We start from the raw sequence: 17485 nt of genomic DNA on the forward strand, positions 1-17485 counted from the left end.
ATTTCATTTTTCGAACACAACTCAATAACCATTATTGTTTACAAATCATTGTTTCAAAAGCGATAGTCAATAATCAGAATATCCCAAAAATCCAAATAACATAAAATCCGAACGATGCGCACGATTACGCCTTCGCCTTGCCATGATCATCTAAAGTACCTGAAACAATAAACTGAAATTGTAAGCCAAAGCTTAGTGAGTTTCCCCCAAAATACCACTACAAAAACATATAAACAAACATATATGGGGTACACAACCTCTTAAACGGATTACCCCTGGCCCACAACCTTTCGGTTGGAATGCCCCGGCCCACAACCTTTATGTTTGCTTGCCAAATACACAACATGTAACATCCAGAATCTAGAAGGTCAATTATGGAAATAAATTCCCCTTTTAGGGGACAAATCGTCGAGTTTATAACATGAACTCGATGTGTTGGAAGCTTTTAGGGCGCGTGTTTTTATGGATCAACTCGTCAAGTTGGTGAAGGGAACTCGACAAGTTGGACGCTGTTTGAGAAACCCTAATATTTGGGGTTTTGCACCCTATTTAAACACCTTAAGTTCCAGGGAGTGGCCTCATTCCCATCCATCATAGCTCTTAACCCTAATCTTAAAACCCTAGAGCCTCCTTGAGTGTTGTGAGCTTATTGTGGATGTGTTTTGGTGTGTTGGAAGCTTACTGAAGGGAAGGAAAGCTTGGTGCAAGGTGATGGTTCAAGTAGGAGCTTTCAGATCTGGATTCTCTGTTTCATTTCCAGCACATCTTTGGTTTAAATTTCTAACCTTGCTTTATATTTGCTTATATCTCTTATTGGTTAAAATTGCAATCTTTTAACCATGGATGGGTGATTGTTAGGGAAGTAGAAGTCCCAAGTTCTTATTCTTTCAGATCTATGATCTTCATGAGTTCTTTTGGCATAAAGGTGCCAACATTATCGTCTTAAGGACTTCGTGCATCTATTAAGCTCTTCTTTTAGTCTCTTATGAGCTTTTGTACCTCTCCTAGTCCGACATGAGCGTAAATGTAAACATCCTAAAATTCAAGGCCAAAAATTTCAATTTTTAAATAACTTATTATAAAACCAACAATATAAGAAACATCATATCATGTCATGTCAAAACCAAAGTCGAATTAATAAAAACATGTTATCATAAACAATATCAGAGTGTAATCCCAAAGATCTTATGTGCGGGAAAAACCATAGTGTGATGTGTTGCGATCGAGCCGACTCATTTCCTTTAAAAATGAAGTACCTGAAACCAAAACTGAAAACCGTAAGCACGAAGCTTAGTGATTCCCCCCTTTATACCACATACCATACAATCATATAGCATACATACTGCCAGACAATTCTGGGGTGCCCGACCTAGCCGGTCCGGCCATTCTGGGGTGCCGACCTACCCGTGTCAAGCCATTCCGGGGTGCTGACCTACCATTCGGTCCTAACAACCAAAATCCAGGGACTATTTCACCCTTACTACTACTACCACACATATCATAACATAATCATCTTGTCAGGCATATCTGGGGTACCCGACCAACCCTTCGGTCCTTACGACCAAGTGATATGTCCATTTTATGAATGTACTAAATTGTCATAAATCTGTTGAATTGATGTATAATTGTCCAAGAATGGCACTACTTTGATGATTTGTTGAACTTCATATGCAGGTCAATACATTGTACTAAAATTGGGCGGAACCTGCAAGTAAAACGGATTGCTAAAGGAATGAAGAAACGTTGCTGGGAAAATTGACCATGCTTCAATGTTTTGGTCATATCTCAAGTTTTGGAGCTCCGATTGACATGAGTAAAGAAGTTCTGGAAACTAGACAAGATTTGCTACAACTTTCGTGTTTTGTGTTTCTACTAGTTATATCTTTTTTACCACCAAAACTTGCACGGAAGATGAAGGACGCCTCCAGGCGTCTAAGACGTCCCCTAGGACGTCCAGGTCAAACGGTCAGCATTTGGTCGTTATTTCAGAGCAGAAAAGAAGGAGGAACCCCTGTCAGCGTCTTACATGGTGTCTAAGACGTCCCCTAGGACGACTTAGCATTTTAGGGACGCCCCGTGTTTGAACGGTGTGTTTCGGAAAGCTTGGAAATCAAGGAAGGGCGTCCTAGAACACGTCTAAGACGTCTCCTAAGACGTATGACGTTTTTGGCCATTTTTTTAGTGTATTTCAAGGACGGCAGAAGGCATGTTAGGACGTACAAGGAACGCTTGGGCGTTATACACGATGTCTAAGACGTCTCCTAGGACGTCCAACGTCCCACATCGCCTAATTTCACTCTTTTCTATCAAATAATATAAATAGGGACTTGTGCATTCGTTTTTAGGGTTACCATCTACGATTTTCAGAGTTTTTCCTACGTTTTTAAGGCTTCTAAAACCCTTGGAAACATTTGGAAACACAAATCCATTCCATTTCAATCCGGATTCAAGGCAAGATTCAATTCAATTCATCATCAAGCTATAAGTGAAGATCATTTTACTGGTTAATCTTCATCAATTCTTTATTTTCTAGAATTATTTCTTCTTCCCCAAGGTTTATTTGTTCTATACTTTGATAATCATTAGGCTACATTTGTTTGATGATTCTATGTTTGTTTATGAATTCTATTATGCATTTTATTCATTTTAATCAAGTTATTTGTTTTATGAACTCAATGGAAGGCTAAACCGTTAGTAACCGGGGATGTTTAGGAATTTTTGATGAACACATTTGATTATTACTTGATTCTAGTTAATTTTCAATTGTTGTTTTATGCTTCATATGATGATCTTTGGTAATGATAAGTGAAATTGGGTTGTATGAATTGTTTGATGTCATAATTAAGATAGTCTATTATCAATTCATCATTTGTTCCAAGTTCAATTAGTTTAGAAATAAAGACAAGTGATTGAATCAACATATATTATTCCAACTTATGATATTGAATGTTAATGCTGTAATAGGTAGTTGTAAGACATTTTATTGCTAGTTCACTAATTGTCCTTAATCCATTTAGACATAAATGAGTAAGACAACTAGTTGAATGAACATCTAGTGTACCCAAAACTATGTGTTACAAGTTAATAAAACCCAATTACATCTATGTAATTGAATTAGGATTCTAGGGAAGAAAGTGTGTGAATCTAAATTGTCCATAACTGAACCGGGAGTACTCTAGTTTTCTCATTGAGATTTTTATTTTTAATTAATAAATTTCCAAGCTTTTGTTTGAATTTTGTTTTAATATTTTTCGTGACAATTGCTAGTAATACTTTTCTTTTTATTGATTGCTTTGACACAAAGTTTAACCACGAACTCCTTGTGGATTCGACCCGACTTACCCTATCTACTTAGGTTAGTTGGTTTATTTTTGACCGAGACAACGACCTCGATCACCAAGATACGAGGACTATTTCACCTCCTACTACTAACACATAATATCATAGCATAAACATACTGTCAGACATATCTGGGGTGCCTGACCTACCCTTTGGTCCTAATAACCGAACTTAGGGACTATTCCCCTCATATTACCACTATCACATGTAACGTATCATGCTAACACATAAACATATAAGGTAGTAGCAAACCTAGATGAATATCACAAAGAAAATTATCTAACATACAGCTCCTACTAGTGGGCCGACATTGTGGCCGTAGATAGGGATGAGATTTAGAACCGGAAAACCGGACCGGAACCGGAATCGGATCGGAACCGGAACCGTTAGAACCAGAATATATAGAACCGGTTGTGGTTCCAGGTTTAAAAATTGGCTTTATCCGGGTTCCGGGTAATCCGTGTTTGGAACCGGAACCACTTTTAGGCCCGGAACCGTTTTTTTTGTGAAACGTTTAAAAGATGAATATCTCATTCGTTTCAACTCTGTTTGACATACGGTTTTTTCCAACATGTATTTTAGACTTTGTACATGATTTTAGACTATAAATTTGCCATTTTTAGTTTTATATTCATTGACTTACAGTCCCCCAAAGTCAATATATCAAAGGTGGAAATTTTTAATTTTTCAGTTTTTTTGTATTCGGTTAAAGTTTTAAAACATGCATATTAATTTTTTTTTGAAGTCAGATTGACATATGGTTTTTTCCATCTTGTAGTTTACAGTTTGTACATGATTTTAGACTATAATTTTGTCATTTTTGGTTTAACATTCAATGATTTACAGTCCTCCAAAGTCGTGATATCAAAACTGAAAATTTTCAACTTTTCAACTATTTGTTTTTGTACTTTGTATTATGTGAAAATGTTAACACATGCATATCCAAGGTTGTAGAACTCGTTACTCGTTACCTGTTCGGCCGACTACTGAGTAGCGAGTACTCGAGAGTACTCAGGAGTACTCGGGGAGTACTCGAATTTGGTAATTCATATAGAAATATTTTTAGGGAAATTATATATATCAAAATCATAAGTTAAAATCATAAATTGATTGAAATATATAACAATATTATATACATGTGAATGCACAAAAACTAAAAAAACACATAATGGTCTCATTTCGTGAATAATTACTGAAAATTTAAGATATATATATGTAGTGATAATCACATGTGTGTGTGTGTTAAATAATAAATCATTAAGTATATTATACATATTAATCACCAGGTTGACCGAGTTTTACAACACTGCTTAGTTTAGTAAGGGTCAATCAAGGAGTACTCGGGATTCTGTAACTCGCCTCGGTAAGGGTCCAAGTAGCGAGTACTCGGAGGAGTAATCGGTCAACTCAGCGAGTTTTACAACATTGTGCATAACACATTCATTTAAAGTCGGATTTACATGCGGTTATCTCCAGAGTTTATTTTAGAATGTGTACATGATTTTAGACTATAATTTTGATAATTTTGGTTTCATATTCAATGAGTTACAATCCCCTAAAGTTGGGATATCAATATGAAAATTTTCAAAGTTCAACTCACTAAGTAGTAAGTAATTACCAAAAAATTCCGGTTTTTCCGGTTCTAAACCCACTTTATCCGGTTCCAACCTACCCACTTTGATGTTTCCGGGTTTTCCGGTTCTAGACCCACTTTACCTGGAACCATATCCGGAACCCAACCTGAACCGGTTCCTATATACCGGTTCGGTTCTACAAAATCCCGTTAACCGGTTCCGAGTTTTCCGGGTTCGGGTCCATCCGGTCCGGGTTTGGACCCACTTTCATCCCTAGCCGTAGACCCACCGCTACTGGAAGGTAACTCACCTCACACTGTTGAAGTCCCGCAGACCCAATGCCAGCTGCTGGATGATAGGTTCCCGAACTATCAACATCAAAACAACACCCAATTAATAATTGGGTTCCAAATCATAATCATAAATCCATGCTTGGGGTAAAAGACTACTCTACCCTAACTTGGCTTGATTCAAGCAAAACCATGTCTCTGACCTGGAACTCCAACTTAGATCGACGCTTTTCGATATAACTCTTCTGCCAACTCTAAAGATCAGATCATTCATCTTGTCATAATAAACTTCAATGTTTTTGTTTTCTTTCTGCTTGAAATTAGCAAGTTCAGACAGACATATCGTCATTGAACTCTTCCTTGTACTTTCATTTCCTTGATACTTCTCTTCAATGTATCCCATATTTCTTTAGCAGTTGTACAACCACGAAAATAGTTGTAGACGGCAGGAGGAAGAGTTCCTCTCAATTCACGAAGAGATTTCTTATCACAAGTCTTCCTGGTGTTTGCTTGTACAACCATGTCTACAGGTGTTCCGACACTTCCAACATTTTGAACCAAATCTTCACGATAATTTCCCTCGTTGATAGATTTCCACAGATTTTCATCGATGCCATTAAGATAATCTTCCATCCAATCGGCCCACTGATCATAATACTCGGGAATCAGCATCAAAATCTTCATTGCAAATCCAAGAAGATTCACATTATTCATCATCGTGTTCACATTAAGATTTTCCATTTGATTTGATTTGATTTGATGAAAAGAGAAATTACTAAAATAGAATTGAGATGATTAACATATTGATTGATAGAAACAATAGTAGATCAATTAATCACTTATTGATTAAGTGAAGAATTGCATTTTCAAATTACAGAACAATGAATCGGGATGATTAATTCAAAAAGATGAAAAACACACGAGGATTATTTAACTAATGAAGCGACTCCCGCTCTGATACCACATATAGGATCCCAATGATGATGAAAAATGCAGAATTGAAGAATCAAAGCATAATCGATAAGACTCAGTTTAAAGTTTAAGCATAGTTTGTGTAGATAATGAAGAAAGTACAAAAATGTAGAAGCATGTGCTCTCTTACTACATAATCGATAAGACTCAGTTTAAAGTTTAAGCATAGTTTGTGTAGATAATGAAGAAAGTACAAAAATGTAGAAGCATGTGCTCTCTTACTACATTACTCTCTCTCTCTCTCTATCTCTCTCCCTATCTCTCTCTAAAACTAATCTCTATACAATGGGAGCTCTCTCAAACCTATACATGAAAACTATACAAGTATATATATATATATATATATATATATATATATATATATATATATATATATATATATATATATATATATATGCAATATCTACCCAAAAACCCATATCACAAGGGGTAAGCCTAAGACACCATCCAATGGAGAGCTTTTGTGACATCCCCAAAATCTCGGCCAGAAAAGACCGATTTTCATTTATGCTTTTAAATAATTTCAGAGTAAATCCTTTTGATTTGAAAGAGTTGCGGAATTTGTTCCCAAAACAAAACATGATAAAATAATATTTATCAAAGCATTTCATCAAGAGATGCATTTCATTATATAATCAAAACTCGGGATGTCATGTTCCGATACAGACCATTAAGCATAAACGATAAACATTACAAGTCATTCAACAAATATATACATATACAGACTTGTAAACAAAACAACAAGATGATCCATCCATCTTACGCCCTTGTGCCACTTCCTGTAATACAAATAAAACTGAGTGGGTCAGGCTTGGGAGCCTGGTGAGCCTATAGGGTTTTCAACCCACAATAAATAAGTTATATTTAATTTCACCAACCAATCACTATCCCGATTACCCATTCCCGTTATCCTCACTTTACGTCCCTAAAACAACTATCTCAAGGGACCTAATCTAGGATTTTCATCGGGACGGACATCACTGCGAAGGGGTTTCCTCAACAATAGATATCCTAAAGGCAACCATGAGGGGGATAGAGTACACCGGTGAACACATCGTTCACAACACCTACAGGTTATGAACCTGCTAGCGTTCCACTGGACTGTCTAGAAAGAGTCCATGGTCGTTATCCATACTCCGCTGAATAACTAGATCAACAACAACAACAACATCGAGGCCTCTCATCTGTTTATTACACACCAACTATCTACCCATGTTCTACCCAACATATTAGTAGATAAAAATATACATTTGTATACATAGTTTAAAGAAAACCTGTATAGCATGCTTGAATCAACACATATATCACATAACAGACGAGGCACACACACACATAACACATATCTCATAAAGAAATAAGCAGATCTGTAAGATAGAAGAGAGTGAATACTCATTCACACATAACACAACCAAATATATACACATAGCACGTATTTTATATATAATACTTCGTATTATTGTATTTGGAAGAAATAACTACACACTCACTTGATCAGAAGACGATCCGACAGCACTACGGCTTATAGAAGTAGTAATCCACAGCAGATCTGGAAGATCTCCTCGAAAATCGAACTTCTCGCGGGCAGAGCTTCGACTCGGGAACCGCACTTCTCGGGATCTTCGGGATCTCGGGACTTGCCTCGGGGCTAGAGTATGATACCGGGACTTCGGGGTAGCTCCGGCACGAAAAACGATGCAAAAGACTAGAGAGAAGAGAAGAAAATGAACAAAATGGCCGGCTGCCTTCGGATCCTTTATATAGAGGCTGGAACCTCAGAGTACGCGGGGCGTACAGGCGTACGCAGCGCGTACGCGTCCAAAATCGTCATTGCATGCGTCATCCGAAGTGTCGACACTATCGGAGTTACGCGATAGCGTAACCTCGTACGCGGGGCGTACTCCGGATTACACCGGTGACTCGGCTTCGGATAATACCTTCGATTTATAATTAAATTTAATTACTAAATGATTAATAAACTTCGGAAATTCATAACTTCTTCATACGAACTCCGTTTTCGACGTTCTTTATATCCACGGAAAGGTGAGACCACGCTCTACGACTTTCGTTTAGACTCCGTCGGCTAATTTTGACTTTATTTTTATTAATTATTTTTAATAGGCCGCGACAGAAACTTTCGTTATAAATTCATAACTTCTTCGTTTGACGTCCGTTCTCGCCTAACTTTTTATCGCTTCGATACCAACAATGAGATCTTCCATTCTCATTTAGATTGCTTCGGCTAACAACTGCTCGATCTCAATTCAAGTATTTCAGGCTGTATACCGCTAAGCCGGAACTTCGATAAATCATAACTTCCTCATACGAAGTCAGATTTGGGCGTTCTATATATATTCGGAAACCTCGTTTCGACTACTACAACATTAACCAAAGATATTAAGTTTATTTTACACTTAATTTTTGACGCTTATTTTTATTCTTAATTAATCAGACCACATAATTAAGCAATTAAGCACAAAACACATAATACTCAAATAATACATTCTTATTATTTCAAAACGGGTTACAAAGGTTAACCTAGACTATTATATTGCTAAATATGGCAAGCCCGGAAACACAGGCGTTACAGCTTTGCACCCTAAAAAAGAACGTTGGCGTCGTTGTTCGAACCCACAACCCTAAATAAAGCATGCAAAATCCATAAATCTTGGGAAGCAACAACCTCTAATACCAACGAAGGCGCTCCATGATGGCCACCTGCATACTGGCCTTTCCAAACCACATGATAATTTCTCCAATTCAAGTGTGTGCAATCAATGCTTCCAAGCATACCCGGGAAACCATGTATTTCTTCATGTGCCACATATAGTTGTTGCATATCATTCAACAAATGTTTCTGCAAATAAACGTCACTGAAGGTTTCGACAACACCTCTTGCGAATGTATACAAACTTTCTCTTGCAATTCTCCTATACATTCGCATATAATCATAAATAGAATCGGGTGAGTCCCCCATAACCTAAGATTAATTATCGCACCGCATTTCCGCAACCCTGTGAAATCTCACTTACCTCTAGCATTATATTTCAATTGGAAAAATTCATACCTAAACATATATTTAATAGGTTAAAAAGATATTTATTTTATGTAAAAGTTACATTTATAAATTACAAAACTTTAAAGAAACAATACAGGCTTTCCAAGGCCTTAGCTATCCGTAGAAACACACTTTTTCTCAAACGAAACCTTCTTTTGAAATCGCATGACTGGTAGACACAATTATCCACAAAATAATTGTGAACTAGACGTCTGTCCCATTCTTCGTGATCTCTGTTTAACGCCACACGTCGTGTTACTAGTGGAGCTAGATATGATTGTAGTAGCACGCCCATACAATACTTATTATACCGACGAAGAAGATATATCGTCATCGTCATCATCATCATCATCATTGCATAGATGGAATGGATCAAATAGATCCATTTTTTTTGAATTATTGAAAGTTTATGAAATAGAGAGAAAGAAAATAAAGTGGTGATTAAAAATAAAGTGTTAGTATGTATTTATAGGTAAATATTTTTTTTATATGTAATTTGACCGTTCTTTCAACGATCAAGTGGAAAAGTCAAAGAAAAAAACCGTGTTGCAGCTTGTTACCATCACCACGAAACACCACTTAACGGGAAGAGGGGAGGGGGTTTTCCCTAGGTAACGCAGCTGAGGAGGCTACACATCGGCAACAACGGGCCTTAAGTGCCCCATAATGCATAATCTAACAGTGGGAAGCCAAACAAATAGTGGGTGTTATATTTACTATTTCGCTTTTATGGAATTTAATGTAATTAATTATATACATGTTGTTGCTAAACTCATTTATCGATTTTTTATTTTATTTTATAAATCTTCATTAGCAAAATGTTGTCTTTATATGTGTTTGCTATGAGCCCATAACTTCTACACGACAACAGCCTTGTAGTCGCAAAGGGAACCTTTAGCGATGGCCGACAAGTCTTTTAGTGTCAAATTTCGTCACGACCTAATTACTTTTAGAGACGACAAACATATTCCCAGATCGGCTAGTAGAACTGAAATGAAACTTTGGCTCTATGCGCATAAATTTGTGCGTTCCTCTAACAATATATAATACCTAACAAGTTATATAGCTAGCGACTTAGTTTTCATTATACCATGCTTCTTATTGTTTCTTCTACATTATCAGGGACTCTGCAGTTAATAGCGGTGGGATAGCGGTTATCGGTAGCGGGCAAAATAGCGATACTAAATAGCGGTTCAAAATAGCGGTACCGCAAATAACGGCGATATTGACCGATATTTGACTGATATTTGGCACATATCGGTGGGATAGCTGTGATATAGCGTTTATAGCTAAAGTTTTAATTAAATCACTTCATTTATTGTTAAAATATAGATATATGGTGGGGTTTTTTTGTGACAACCCAAAGTTCGTCCCGTCGTCGTAACCCGTTCCGTCGTTAAAAATTCGTCGTCTTAAATTATTTCCGTTTCGTTTCTAAATTAAGTCATTTTGAGTTTGTTTATGAATTAATAATTATCCAAACTCATTAGAAACTCGTGGAAATGCCCCAAGTTATTATTTGGAAAAATAATAATTTATTCCGTCAAGTTATAAAACAATTAAATCGGGTACGACCAAAAGCCCCGCTTATCAGCAGTATCGGGTAGAATTCCACCGTGTCCTAAACCTTGAGCATATATATAAAGTTGAGAGAGCCTCATTTGAAGCTTTTCCACTCTCTCTACTTTCTCTCTCTAGAAATCGAAATCAAGCCAAAAATCATCCAAAACAAGCTCCAAATCGTCAAGGTAACTATCCTAGCTCCTAGTATAACACCTTTGGCCTTCAAATTCGTGAAAAATATGAGGAATAGGACCATAAACATGTTTTTACGGTCCTAGAACCTCCTTAGGCCGTGAACACATGTTATGAGGGGTTTTGAGCCTTACTACCCTTCCAAAACTCATTTGGAACCTAGATATGACCTATGGACTTGTTTGCATGGACTTAGAACACCTTAATCTCATCATTTGGGGTATAAGCATGAGTTTACGGCCCAAGCACATGCTTGGACCGTAAACACCTATTCATAGGGAGTAAACTCAATTTAAGGTGTTAGTTTGCCTCTAAACACCTCCAACAAGCTTCCATGAGAGTATAGAACCCTATAATCCTTCAAGAAATGCACCAAAACTTACACAAATGGGACAATCTTGAGTTTACGGTCCAAGAACGTTCTTAGACCGTAAACTCATCTTCTTAGACCTTAAACTCATTCTATGGGCGTTAAAGTGACCTTAACACCTTGTATGGCTTAAAAATGGGTCTAGAACTTAGTATGCTTAATTTTCAACCACCAAAACCCATGAATCTTGGGCAAACATGAGTTTAAGGTAGTAAACTCGTGTTTAAGGTAGTAAACTCGAGTTTAAGTTATTAAACTCGTGTTTAAGGTAGTAAACTCATGTTTAAGGTAGTGAACTCGTGTTTAAGGTAGTAAACTGGTGTTTAAGGTAGTAAACTCGAGTTTAAGGTAGTAAACTCGTGTTTAAGGTAGTAAACTCGAGTTTAAGGTAGTAAACTCATGTTTAAGGTAGTAAACTCGTGTTTAAGGTAGTAAACTTCCGAAGAACATCTTCATAGACCATAAACTCTTATCCAAGGTCATTTAGAGTCCCAATCACTTCCTAAGCCATGGAATCAACCCTAGAACCTTCCCGTGTGCATTGTATGACCATTTGGCATCCAGGAACCCACCACCCATGAGTTTACGGCCGTAAACTCATGGGGATATGGTCAATGGACCGTGAACTCCTCAAGGAGTTTACTCTTGAAGAGTAAACTCCATATCTAGGTCCTACACATCCATAGATGCCACCCGGGTTACTCCGAACACTTGAACTGAAGTGTTTTCACGCCTCAAAGTGTATAATAATATCTAATTAGTGATTTAAAGTCTAATTAGATACATTTTTATCTCATTTCATATTTCATAAGAACCTCACGCGTTATCAAGCCCCGAACTAACGTTTAGCATCCAATCAGGCACATCCTTCAATCGGTGAGTTCATACCCCTACCCTTTTTCAGTGTTTTTCAATTGTTTTCAGGGGGGGGGGGGGAATACAAGCAATAATACAAGGAAATCTTGTACTCAAACTTATGATTTTACTTCATTCTTTTCATATTTCGTATGCTTTTAACACGGAAAACTGTATTAACCAAACGTTCAACTTGCAGAGTAAACCTTTATGTTATTTGTGAAACTCGTTTTAAAATGTTATATTTTATATTTCACAAATGAATTGTTCCATATCATTATTGTTAAAAGCATGAATCATAAAGTATTAAAATGTTCTTGATATAACTCCCCATAGATACGAGAGTGCAGGACTAATAAAATTAAACTTAGAACTTTACTACTCCCCGTAGATACGAGAGTGAAGGGATAATAATAAACAGTAAGAACCAGATAATAACACGAAAGTACACCTAGGAACAGAACGAATACGAATACGAATAGGAGTAGGAATACGAATACAAATACGAATACGAATGCGAATACGAATACCAATACGAATACGAATAGGAATACGAATACGAATGCGAATGCGAATACGAATACGAATACGAATATGAATAGGAATAGAATACGAATACGAATACGAATACGAATACGAATACGGATACGAATACGAATACGAATACGAATAGGAATAGGTATACGAATACGAATACGAAAGTACGCCTCTGGACCTCGACAGAGTTTCGAAAATATACGCCTTTGGATGTCGACAGAGTTTCGAAGATACGTCTAATGTACTCTTTTGGAAATCACCAGGACATCGAAAATAATGTTAATGTACGTTTATGAGTGTATCCAAATATTCGAAAATACAACTAAGTATAGTAGATAATCGACATTCGAATATAGGGTAACTAAGATATCAGAGTACCTAACTAATACTATAAGTATGGTAGATACTAGCACCTCGAAATCCGAACTAAGATCTAACCGTAACATTAGGAAAATATGGGATTTTCCTGGAATAACATAACATCTCGTAAACAAATGGTGTAACGAATGGAAAACTAAACTAATAGGAAAATATAGGATTTTCCTGGGATAACATAACTACTCATAATCGAATCGGGTAACGAATGATAACTAAACTGTTTTTATAAGAAAATATGAGATTTTCTTCGACAACAACTTTTCAGAAAACCAAAAAGGGAACTCATCTTTTCAAAACTAAATCGCTTATGAACTCACCAGCTTTATGCTGATTTTCAAACTGCTTGTATTCTCAGGTCAGCATTAGACAGGTACACCGCCATCCTTTGGAGAAGACGAAGTGTTTGGAAGACTCATCTTTGCTTTTGTTCATATGATACATATGTATGACACTTGTAACATTTTGATTTCAAACAAATGTAATAACTCTATGTAATGTATTGTTTTGTGTTTACTATGCTTACTATGTACATTGGTTGCGATATTCATGATGTCCTCCGCCCCGGAACGTTTCCGCCTTAGGTTTCGGGGTGTGACATTTTTGGGATTGACAAACATTTGCTTCTAACATTTTCTAATTTACTATATGTTTTACTTAATGACCTTTTATCCATCCAATACAACACAAGGTTACAAAGGCGCTACGTAATATAAAAATACCGATATCCCGCCGATATCCCACCGCGATAACCTATATATAAAATATCGGCCCTTGACCGATATTTGATTTTGAACTGCTATAACTGCATAGATCAGGGATCGAAATAATTAGAGCTAGGTTGGAAATTAATGGTAGAGGGTTGCATTGCTAACCCATATGGCGATTAACAGCAACCCATTATCTCTTGTATAAATTTGCTTTGTCTTGATAGAGAAAGCAAGGATGTCAATTGTCAAGTCCCACCATGTAGAAATTTTGACTTTGCATTTACGTCTGTGAATGGAAGGGGTGGATGTGACATGTCCTACATGTGAAATATAGGTGATTCATGAACCATTCCACTGTCAATTTGTGTATTTGGTTCAAGTTATTTGAAATCTTCAAAGTCTTGCGTAGCAGTATTTTAACTTTACAACGTAGGAGAAAGAAAATGAAAGAATATTTTCAATTTCTGTAGACTGACTTGTATGACTATTATTCCAAGCGGCTTTAACAAGTTAGATCACTATTTTTGTTGACTAGCAACCAATCAAGCATGACCTCTAATTAAGATCTTTATCAGAGGGCTCAGATAGTCAGATTTTAGTTCTATAAAACCCAATACTGATCGATAACATTATTATATGATATTTGTCATCTCTCTTTTTCTCTTTATTGTCCAATTTTTATACAAGTCATGTGCTTTACAAAAAGTAACAGTTTAGTGAGGATTCTGGTCCTCCTGTGTTTCTCTCGTACCATAAATCTCTCATCCGGAGCCAACACCATTTCTGCAAGCCAGTCTCTTTCTGGAGACCAAACAATCGTATCCAAAGATGAAGTGTTCGAGCTGGGTTTCTTCAAAGCAGGTAACTCATCCAAGTATTACATAGGCATCTGGTATATAAAAGTCTCTTCCAATCCTCCCACCATAGCTTGGGTGGCAAACAGAGAAACATCCATCTCTGATAGATTCCGTTCAGAACTAAAAATCATTGATGGTAATTTGGTGCTCTTGAATGAGTCCAAGTTCCAGATTTGGTCCACAAATGTCTCCACCACCACCACTTTGAAGTCTGCAATAGCTGTTCTTCTTGATGATGGCAACTTAGTTTTGAGAGACTCCGGTTCAAATTCAGTTGAACCTGCAGTTTGGCAAAGTTTTGATCATCCAACTCATACTTGGTTGCCTGGTGCTAAACTTGCTTATGATAATAGAACCAAAAAAAGCCAGCTTCTTACATCATGGAGAAGCAAGGAAGATCCTGGTGTAGGACTCTTCTCTTTGGAGCTTGACCCGATTACTACAGAGTACATAAGCAAGTGGAATGGCTCCCAACGATATTGGACAAGTGGTGCTTGGAATGGGAAAATATTTGAGTTAGTACCAGAAATGAGGTTGAATTACATTTACAATTTCAGCTACCAGAAGAATGAGAATGAGAGTTACTTCACTTATTCTGTATATAATCCTTTCATTATATCTAGATTTATAATGGATGTTTCTGGTCAAGTTCAGCAACTAACATGGTTAGAAGCTACCAAAGAGTGGAATTTATTTTGGTCTCAACCTCGAACGCAATGTGAGGTATATGCTTTGTGTGGGGCTTTTGGGAGTTGCAGCCAATCTGGATTACCTTTCTGTAGTTGCTTGACTGGCTTCAAGCCTAGATCTGAGAGTGATTGGTATCAGAGTGATTTTTCTGGTGGATGTGTGAGAAAAACCGATTTGCAGTGTGGGAGAAACGTGGAAAAGCTTGATTTTCTGACGATTAAAGTCAAGAGTCTGCCTCCAAATCAATCCGTGGCAGTTGGGAGTGCAGGAGAATGTCATACAACCTGTTTGAACAGTTGCTCATGTAATGCTTACTCTTTTGTCGATAATCAGTGTTTGGTTTGGGATGGAGATCTCTTGAACCTCTCGGAAGACAATGATAATGATAGTGGGAAAACAATCTTTGTCAAAGTCGCTTCTAAAGATCTTCCACTCTCTTCTAAAGATCCTCTACATCATAAAAAGAGTAATTGGGTCACCGTGTGTGCTGTTGTTGGGTTTGGAGGAGTTGTGGTTTTTGTTTTGGGTGTAATTTTGGTCTTGATCTATAGAAAAAAGAGGATATCATTATCGGTGGGTAAGACGAGAATGGTGGAGGGATCATTGGTGTCATTTGTCTACAAAGATTTACAAATTGCCACCAAAAATTTCTCAGACAAATTAGGTGGAGGTGGGTTTGGCTCTGTTTTCAAGGGGGTACTGCATGATTCGTCCATTGTGGCAGTGAAAAAGCTGGAAAGCATCAGCCAAGGAGAGAAACAGTTCAGGAGCGAAGTCAGCACAATCGGTACTATCCAACACGTTAATCTTGTACGCCTCCGTGGGTTTTGTGCACAAGGTAACAATAAACTGTTGGTGTATGATTACATGGCAAACAGTTCTCTGGACACCCATCTTTTCCATGGAAAACAAGTTTTAAACTGGGAAACAAGGTATCAGATTGCACTTGGAATTGCAAGAGGCTTGGTGTATCTACATGAGAAGTGCAGAGATTGTATCATTCACTGTGACATTAAGCCAGAAAACATTCTTTTAGATGCCGAATTCTGTCCAAAAATTGCTGATTTTGGTTTAGCAAAGCTTGTTGGTCGAGACTTTAGTAGGGTTTTGACGACTATAAGAGGGACACGAGGGTATCTAGCACCAGAATGGTTATCAGGGGTGGCTGTCACAGCCAAAGCAGATGTTTTTAGTTATGGAATGATGCTTTTTGAATTAGTTAATGGTAAGCGAAATGCAGAGCAATCTGAAGATTCAAGGAGTCCATTCTTCCCCTGTTTAGTTTCTAATGTTCTGAAGATGGGAGGTGATATCCTTAGTTTGGTAGATAGTAGGTTAAACAGGGAAGCTAGTGTTGAAGAAGTCTCAAAAATTTGCAAAGTTGCATGTTGGTGTATCCAAGATGAGGAAGACAGTAGGCCTTCAATGAGTTTGGTGGAACAGATCCTTGAAGGGGTTATGGATGTGAATATGCCTCCGATCCCTCGATCTGTCACGTTATTTGTTGATAACACCGAGCGTGTTGTTTTCTTCACGGAATCACCCTCAAAGGGGAGTTCAGAGGTATACATCAGTTGTTCCCCCCAGTCGAAGAGCACCTCTTCTTGAAGATAATTATCTTTATTTAATCTGTTATATTCAAATAATTAGGCGTATATTGTATTGTACGTAATAGAATAAAAGAGTAATTGAATTTTTGTTGTAAGTGGATGTGGATCGACTTGCTAAAAAGTATGGAAGTCATAATCTTGGAGATGAGTGGTTCTTATACTTCGTAGTGCGACCCTTCATTCACGTTGCGTTTTGGTCAAAGTCACTATATGGACTTAATTTTGAATGGTTTTATTTTAAACAAAATAATTAAAAGGGTAATATTGTTTTTGTGTTGTATATATTTAGTCACCATTTTATTTTACTTTATTTTTTTTTTAATTTTTGTATATATATTTTTATTTTTTTGCAAAATACACTGTTAATTGCACAGTTGGTCCTTATGACATGTTGCGGTAGGTTTCGGGCCAAAAGATGGATTTTATGGCGATTTTGGCATCTCCGACAGCATATGATTTTTCCGGCTATTATGTTCTTCCGGCCGATCTCCTGCGA

The 17485-nt window shown here is 37.1% G+C and overlaps 1 pseudogene; it reads left to right on the forward strand.

The window, feature by feature from the left end:
- Positions 1-14271: 14271 nt before the first annotated feature.
- Positions 14272-17149, forward strand: LOC145092342 (G-type lectin S-receptor-like serine/threonine-protein kinase At2g19130 pseudogene; annotated as a pseudogene).
- The last annotated feature ends 336 nt before the right edge of the window (positions 17150-17485 follow it).

This window comes from Lactuca serriola, chromosome 3 (genome assembly GCF_051521515.1).
Source record: "Lactuca serriola cultivar US96UC23 chromosome 3, Lser_US96UC23_V15, whole genome shotgun sequence".
NCBI lineage: Eukaryota > Viridiplantae > Streptophyta > Magnoliopsida > Asterales > Asteraceae > Lactuca > Lactuca serriola.